Source organism: Apium graveolens, chromosome 5 (assembly GCF_009905375.1).
Source record: "Apium graveolens cultivar Ventura chromosome 5, ASM990537v1, whole genome shotgun sequence".
Classification (NCBI taxonomy): Eukaryota; Viridiplantae; Streptophyta; class Magnoliopsida; order Apiales; family Apiaceae; genus Apium; species Apium graveolens.
In genome coordinates, this window is record NC_133651.1 from 132,117,273 (window position 1) to 132,126,801 (window position 9,529).

Below are 9,529 nucleotides of genomic sequence, written 5' to 3' on the forward strand. Positions count from 1 at the left end.
ATACTCTATCAGACTCTGATTCCTCAAATACTGATTCCTCAAATACTAATAATACTGGAAATACTGATTTAGGGGGAGCATTAGAAAATTACAGTGGTACAAGGAAAAGTGATACAAGGGACTTCATGGATCAATGGGGAGGCTCTACTTCTAGAAGTCAACTTCCTTCTGTAAGAAAATGGACTAAGTCACATACTCCTAACTTGATCATTGGAAATCTTGACAGTGGTGTGAAGACTAGAAGAGCCACTGAGAATGAATGTCTCTATCATTCTTTTCTATCTCAAACAGAACCCAAGAAGGTTGAAGAAGCTCTTCAAGATGTTGGTTGGATCAACACAATGTAAGAGGAGTTAAATGAATTTGAAAGGAACAAAGCCTGGACTCTTATACCAAGACCTAAGAACAGATCAGTAGTTGGTACAAAGTGGGTGTTTAGAAACAAAACTGATAGTGAGGGCATTGTTATAAGAAATAAATCAAGGCTAGTGGCAAAAGGCTATTCACAATAAAAAGTTATTGATTATGATGAAACTTTTGCTCCAGTTGCAAGACTCGAGGCAATTAAAATTTTTCCGGCCTATGATGCTCACATGAAATTCAAGGTGTTTCAAATGGATGTGAATAGTGCATTTCTAAATATTGAACTTGAAGAGGAAGTTTATTTTGAACAGCTTCCAGGGTTCATTGATCAAAAATATCCACATTATGTCTACTTGCTGGATAAAGCACTCTATGGACTAAAGCAAGCTCCAAGAGCCGGATATGAGACACTTGCTAAATTTCTGTTGCAAAGTGGTTTCAAAACGGGTACAATTGATAAAACTATATTCTAAAAGTACAATGGTAAGGACTTGTTAGTACAAGTATATGTTGATGATATCATTTTTTGTTTTACTAATGATAAACTCTGTGAGATATTTACAAAGCTAATGTAGTCTATATATCAGATGAGTATGATGTGAGAATGAGTTATTTTTTGGTTTTACAAGTAAAGCAGACAGATGAAGGTATCTTCATAAATCAGGCAAAATATACTAGAAAGTTTCTCAAAAGATTTGGAATGCAAGACAGTTTAGCTACAACAATTCCTATGGCAACTGCAACCAAGTTAGATTTAAATACTGGTTCATCAATAGATATAACTAACTATAGAGGTATGATTAGCTCACTCCTATATTTTACTGCTAGTAGACCTGATATCATGTATGCTACCTGTCTCTGTGCAAGATTCCAAGCCGATCTAAGGGAATCACATCTGTTAGCTGTAAAAAGAATTTTTAGATATCTCAAAGGCACCATGAATCTAGGATTATGGTATCCTAGAGATTCAGACTTTAAGCTAATTGGATATTCAGATGCTGATTTTACAGGATGAAAAAGAGACAGGAAAAGCACCTCTGGAAGCTGTCAATTTATTGGTGGCAGATTGGTTTGTTGGTTTAGCAAGAAAAAAAAGTAAATTTCCACATCAACTACTAAATCTGAGTACATTGCCGCATGAAGTTGTTGTGCTCAAATTCTTTGGATGAAGAATCAGTTATTGGATTATGGGTTAGAATATTCTCAAATTCCTCTATATTGTGATAATCAAAGTGTTATTGCAATGACAGGAAATCCAATACAACATTCAATGACTAAACATATCAGCATAAGGTACCATTTCATAAGGGAACATGTAATGGAAGGTATAGTGAAATTACACTTTGTGCCAACAGATCAGCAGTTATCAAACATTTTCACCAAACCACTCTATGAAGCCACATTCACCAGATTGGTAAATGAATTTGGAATGATCTCAGGATAATTCTCAAACTCTGATGAAAATTGTGTTATGTAGTTAATAATTAGAGTGTAGTATCTTTATCTTTTATATCATTATTTGTTAAAATCTGATAAGAGTGTTAAACTCTGATGCCATGTATTCATGTTGCTTGTTGATTAAATTGTCTAGTCAAGTTTACATCCTGATAGTTAAACTTTGACAATAATGGCATGATAAACTCTAATTATGTGGATAAGTACTAATATTGGTCAAAGTTGAGTTGACTGATAAATCCTAATAGTAGCTAGTTAAATACTGATATTGGTCAAATCCTGATTGACCATTATCTTCTGATGATATTTTAAATTTATTCAAAATGCTTTTAATCAGTTTTTTAGTTAGAATTGTGTGTAGAATATTTAGTGGGGATATTTGATTGATTACAAGGATAATTGATGGCGTGATGATAGGAAAAATGATTAGGCTTTTACAAAACAATAATTTGTGTAATTGTGCACGTAATTGATGCACATTAAAACACGCTCCATATTGCTTTTCTGATGAATGATATCATGCCACGTGTCCCACTAAGTTCAACAGTATCTGAGTGAGTTGGAGTAGAGTCTTAAATAAAATCAATTTTTAATTTCTAATTATAACTTCATCACTTATTGATTATCTTTTTACTCTCTTACTCTCTTTTTCTCTCGAGCGTAAACTCTGAAATCCTAATTAGTGTTTAAGTAAATTTCTTATAGAAACATCATATCTTCATCCGCTACTTTTACACATTTTCATCATGATGGTGCCAAGTTTGTTACGAACAACTACACTTCTATCTTGGACAACAATGGGATAAATATTGATTTTCATATCTTCCAAGATTTTTTGAGGACTAGTGAAGTTAGGTATGCTCTCACAACTCCAACGTCTATTTCTGGAGATCAAGTTCTTGCCTTATAGAGGACTGGTCTATATGATGATGGAGGTGAAGCAGGCACTCCAACCATCATTTTTGAGTTTGATGGCAAGCAGAGGACAATAACCCCTCAGACTGTTAGAGATGCTCTTCATCTCCCTACTCACAATTCTTATGCAACATTTGTTGGAGATGCTGAGATGAGGAGATTTTTCAATCAAATTGGATTTGATAAAGAAATGAAAAATCTTGGCCAACTAAAGAGGAATGGGCAAAAAAAGGAATATAATTTCTTTTTTGATTGCTTTACAAGGGCATTCAACAATAAATGCACCAATTTTGATGCCCTTCCAATCATGACACACCAAATTGGGTACTCTCTAATTCATGGTACAAATTATGATTTTGGTAGAGTTGTTTTACAATTTATAGGGGATAGATTAAAAGCTGATAGGAATATAGTATATTATGCTAGATTTTGTTAGTTGATTTTTAATGTCTGTTTTCCTGATACCCCAATCCCTGCTAACCAAATTATGTTAGTTTTTAAGCTCACCAAGAGAGCTTTCTCTGATCTTATTTCTTAAGATGTAGAAAAGGTTTCTCTAGTTCTTTTGAGATTTCTAGTAATTTCCAGGGACTTGTTAATTACAAGGCTTCTTGTGACTTATGGTTTGCTTAATCAACAAAGTGCTCATCTGCAGGCGATAACAGATGGTACCACATGTAGCTAACCCAAGCACTACAACCCAAACACTTTCTCAAACACAATCCACCTCAAGTGCCTCCCAAAAGATACCTATTGTGAAAAGGAAGAAACCAACAAAACCTGAGGCTAGGGTAATTGTTTCAAATGAGAACCCACATGACATTATTGTCCATTCTGCTAGGCCTTATGGTCAAAGAGAAAGTGCTGCAAATGTTGATGTAGCACAGAAAAGTAGTTCAGCACAAGCTTCTCATTCTTCTGAGCCTTCAGAACTTCTAAGAGAAAGCTTTTGCTTGATGAGTCAGAATCAGATGATGAGGGCGGTGATGCTATTCAAACTGATTCAACCCCGAGATTAAAGATCAAGAAGAAGAGATTGGTCAAATTCTACATTGCTCAAGGTCTGATGTAGATCAAGAAAGAAATTGCTGAGGAGACACAAGATCAACTACTGGTACTGATTAGGGGACTAGCCAAATTAATGATGCACCTGTAATAATTACTGATTCTCTAGAAAAGAAGAAAAGAGTGAGGGAGATCACTCATGAGCAAGTGGAGGAATCTGTTAAGAGGCTACAAAAATAGAGATTGTTTCCTGGATCAAGCACACAAGAACCTATATCTCAAAGGGATATAGCGGCAAATACTGATCCCGTCACACAAGAACCTGTACTTCAAAGTAGTACATAAGACTTTATTCAAGTAGAGACTCTTGATGAAAAGTCCATTCAAGAATGGCATGATGCAGCAACTGCAAAGATAACAGTTGAAGCTTTGAGAATCAAGGACATTTGCAAGTCTGTAGAAAGGCACACTTCAAAGCATAGAGCTGGCTTTCCATTTTTAACAGCTCAGGAGTTAGAAACTGAGGAGAGGAGTACACAAGAACCTAAATGTCAAAGTCATCCAGCAACTTCTGAATCTCTTGCCCCATAAGAACCATTACCTCAAAGTGGTAATGAAGGTTTAAATCCTAATTAATTTGTCTTAGAAGTTGATTCTGAAGGGAAGATACATCTGACACCTACATCAGCTGAACTACTCTCAGTTCCACCTCTGGATGTCTACAAAAAAGCTGACCCTTCAGAAACACAAGGTATAAATATTAATTTATCTTTATCAGCATTTGCTTTAAATACTGATTCTTAATTATTAGCATGTACTATAAATCCTAATGAAATGAATATGATTAGACCTTTACAAAGGAATACCTCTAGTTATAAGATCACAGACAACTCTTCTCAACCACCTCTTATTTCTGTAGGAAAAACTTATCTAAGCCTTTCATGTGAGAATGAGAGAAAATATTTAGAGAAAAATAGAATTAAAGAGAGGCAGGATCCTTACCTGGCAAAAGGAGAGGTAGATGAGTGTCAGGATTTACTTAATCCTTGTGAGGAAACTCTGACTATTAAAAGTCATGAGATGAGTGGAGTGAGAAGTAGTGAGACTACTTTAAAAGAATATAGATATTTACGTGTTTTTATAGAAAATTTTACAGGTGCACAGAGTATAAAAGATACAGCTGCTGAAAAACAGTCGGTAGACCCTCGGATAAACTCTGATGTGCCAAATGCTGATACTTTCCCTGCAGGTCTAAGTACTGATACCTTCCTATAGTCCACTCATATCTCTATATCATCCACTATAATAATCCCTATTCTTGATGAAGGACAGTCCACTCATTCTTTTATTCCACCATCCGTTATTCTCCTGGTCACTGCTATTGATGTAGATGTAGGACAATCCATTCAAAATGAAACCATCATTGCAGAATCACCACAACACTCCACTGGTACTGAGGTCTTGGAGATAAATGTTGAAGCTCCGCCTCATATGGCCATTATTCTTGAAGATCTGGAGTTAAATGCTGAGGACATGACATTTTATGAAGCAACTGATTATCACACTGCTCCAATTCCTGATGATTTACTAAATACTGATGCTGGAGATGAAGTAGCTCAGTTTATTCAGAAGCCAGTTGTTGATGAGAAATCTGTGCATGGTAGTGCATCTAATGATGGAAAAAATGTCAATGTAGCTTTAGATCCTGATGAGGATCTTGATGAGCTTTTCTTTCTTGAAGACATGCCTAAACATGAGAAAAATAGGAGATTAGCTGAGCTGGATGCTAAGAAAAGTAGAGAGTTTTCTGATGTAGAATGGAATTCTAATTGGAAGTGTTGTGCAAGACATGCATGTAATTTAATAAGACAAAGTCACATTCACAACCCTAAGATTTAGTTGTATGATAGTCTAAATCTGTATTTTGTATTGAATTACTTGAGTCTGTAAAATGTCAAAGATCAGACAGGAGTATTTTTCTGTAAACAGTCTCAAGCCTATGAATAAACTCTGGAAGAAGATCAACAAGATCATGCCTCAGAGAAAAGGTGAAGAAGCTTGGAGTTGAATAAATCTGTTTTAGAAAAAATGTTTTAAGTCAAGATATCGACAAGTAACATATCAAGTCATACAGAGAATTCATTCGAGAACTCCAGAATGACTTATCGAGAAGTCCAAAATGGCTTAGTGAAGTCTCAGAGATATCAACAAGTCAAATGAAGATGTGAAGATTGGAGATATCGATAAGTCAAATTATGATTAGAGATCTCAGAGATATCTACAAGTCAAAATGTATATAGAGAACTCTGAGATATCGATAAGTCAATTCCGTATATAGAGAACTCAGAGTTATCGATAAGTCAAAATACATATAGAGATCTCAGAGATATCGACAAGTCATTTCTACATGCAGAGTTTTGAAGACCTCGAAAAGGCAAGTTCAATTATAGAGAACTCAGAGACCTCGACAAGTCAAGACACTTATAGAGAACTAAGAGATATCGATAAGCCATTATACTTATCGAGATGTCAGTTCTCTACATAACAAACTAGAGATCCCGTATGAACCTCAAATACAGAATGCAGACAAGTTAAATATTCAAGATTATCAATCAACAAATGATCTAATCACTTAGATTGAAAAGTCTATAAAAGCATCTTGAAGAGTGAAAGATCAAGGGTTAAGATTAATTGAGAAAGGAAGGTCACAGACCTATGAGATTTGCAAGGATTCACTAAGCCAAAAAAGGAAAGCTTTATAGATAACTTAAAGTAGGGTATATTACATCTTATAAAGTAAACATTGGTCCGTTGTTTTAAGAAGTAACAAATAGATCTACTTTTTCTTGTACTCTCTCAAGATATAAGCTGATTTATTTACTTACAAAGAACCCATAAATTTGTATCAAGACATACTTAATTTTAATACAAAGTTAAGTGAGTTTTGAAAATACTTTATTTGTTGTGCATGCTTTATTAATTCTGTTAAACACAATATTTCTATAAATTAGACTGCTTTGTTCACCATATCCAAATAGTTTGAAAAAGCCTTAAAATCAAGAAAATACATTAACCCCCCGGTGTTGTACTCAATATCTAACAAGTGGTATCAGAACAAAATCTGAAAGAAAATAGATAATGATCTTGAAAGTATGAGTGCATAGAAGATAAGCAGTATTAAGATACCAGCCTTTGACAGAATTAAATATACACTCTAGAAAAAGAAAATGATGTTGTTCATAAGGATGGCCAATCCATTATATGTCCAGATTCTCAAGAATGGCCCTTTCACCCCCATAGAAATGGTAGATGAATCTACAGATAGAGATATGGTCATCCCAGCTCATTATAAACCTAATGACCCTTTAAAATACTCTAAATATGATAAGGTTAGAGTCTCCCTAGATAGTGGCCTGTAATTAATTCTGATAGAGTCACTTGACAATGTCATGTACAACAACATTATCAACTGTGACACAACTAAACAGATTGGGAGAAAATAGAGATTTTGTGTGAAGGTACAGAGGAAGTTAGATCCAACCAAGGGAGAAACTGGTGTCTTAGTATGAGGGATTCATGGCAAAGCCCAAAGAAGGAAATACTGAAGTTTTTGAGAGGTTCAATAAATTAATAAATGACTTGCAGCTACATGATTAATATTATGAAGATGAGGAGGTTAACATGAAGTTCCTGCTAGCTCTTCCTGCCCATCTTGAACAGAAGATATCGGCCATTAGAGAAAGAAGAGATCTAAGAAGGATGACACTGGAAATTCTGTACGGAACCTTGAAAACTTATGAACTTGAGATGCTTCAAAGAAAGTTATTAAAGGCAAACCATGGACATATGGTTGATGGTTCTAGTGCCTTAGTTGTACATGACAGTGAAGAAAGTGAATATGAGCAAGATGATCAAGTTCCAGTTATTCAAGATGTGGAACAAAAGAACAAAGGACCTCGGAAGCAAGTTGTTTTGGAACTGGAGGAAGATGAATATTACACCTTGGATGAGCTAGATGAAATGGATTAATCCATGGCTTACTTGGCTAGAAAATTTTCCAACATAAGAGTTAAGAAGTCAAGGTTTTTGAAGAACAAGGGACATCTTCCAAAAGCAATAATTGGAAACCAAAAGCTCAGTACAACTCAGCTAGCAAAGGTGGCTACAAACTGGATCTTTGGACATATCAAAGATAAGGTGCTTCAACTGTGATGAGTTGGGTCACTTTTCTACTGAGTGCATGAAGCCCAAAAATGTGAAGAATGACAATGCATATTTGGAGTTGGAGGCAAAGTATGAAGCTCTCTTGAAGAAATAGTCTGGAAAAGCTTAAATTACAGAAGGAAAAAGTTGGGATGATTATGATAATGATAATGAGGATGAAGAAGTTGGAAATTATGCACTAATGGCTCTTGAGCATGGAGAATTATCCACTTCAAAATCAGATGTACCAACTCTAACCACTATTGATATAAATGCTAGTTAATATAAGGAGACTGTTAAAAAGATGAGTATAGAGATGTTTCATATACACACAAGCATGGTGGAAGCTACTGAGGAAGTAAGTAGGCTGTCAAAGATAATTAAGGAGCTTGAGACTGAGAAACATAATTTAGAACTGCATCTTATTGAGCTTGAAACTGTTAAGCAAGAAAAATGAATATCTAAAGAAAAGCTGAAGTGTGCTAGTGAAATATAAGTTGTGTTGAGGGAAAACATAGAAAAGAATGAAGTGAAGTTGAAGTCTATCAGGAATGCCTCTCAGTTAGTTGGTTAGTACCATGAGAAGAACAAGTCATGTGCTAATATAGCCATTGGCCTTGACTATAATGTCTTGAACAACAACAAGAAGAATGAAGGTGACAAAGGCAAAGCAACTGTAAATGAAATTGTCCTAACTATGCTGAGAAAGGTTTATTCACCCTTGTTCAAGGCATGTGAAGTCAATTTTAGTGAAGAGGAGTTGGTCATCAAGAAAGAAATTGCAGATAAAGATAAAGAATTGAAAATAAGAAACCCCTCCTGCTACTGAAAGAAAGAAGAAGCCCATGGTTAACCAAGTTCCTAAGACACCTGACAAGGAAGTCAAAACTGAGAATACGGAAAAGGAAGAAAAAGAACATGAATGGCAAGATAGGAGTACATAAGATGAACAAATTTGCATTTGTTGTAGATGCCCCCATAAAGCAATGTCATAAATGTGGCTCAATAAATCATCTAACTAACTTTTGTAAAAAGGATGTTATCAAGCCAAAAGTGGGAGCATGCAAGTACAGTGAAGCAAATGCAGAAGACCCTTACTCCTTTTATGACAAATTTGATTGCATACCTTGCAACATGAAAGTGATGACAAGTTGTCATAAACTTAGAGTAGATTTGAAATATGTAAATTTTGAATCTATAGACAAAAAGGAAAATGCAAAACAATTTGTTCACACTGTTCCTTCTGAATTAACACATGTTAATTCTGTAAATTCTGTAAGCAAGAAAAAGTATCCAACACTGCTTGGGTAGCTAAACACACTTAATTCTCATTGTGTGCAGGGAAAAATGAAGAGAGTCATATGAATCATAGACAGTGGATGCTCAAGACATATGACAGGTGATAAGGCCCTTCTATCACAGTTTGAGGAGAAGGCTGGCACATTAGTGACTTTTGGAAACAACAGCAAAGGTTTCACAAGGGATATGGCAAGTTAATTTCTGGAAATATTGTCATTCAAGATGTAGCATTAGTGACTTTTGGAAGTGAATCTCCTAAGTGCCAGTCAATTCACAGATAGAGGATTCA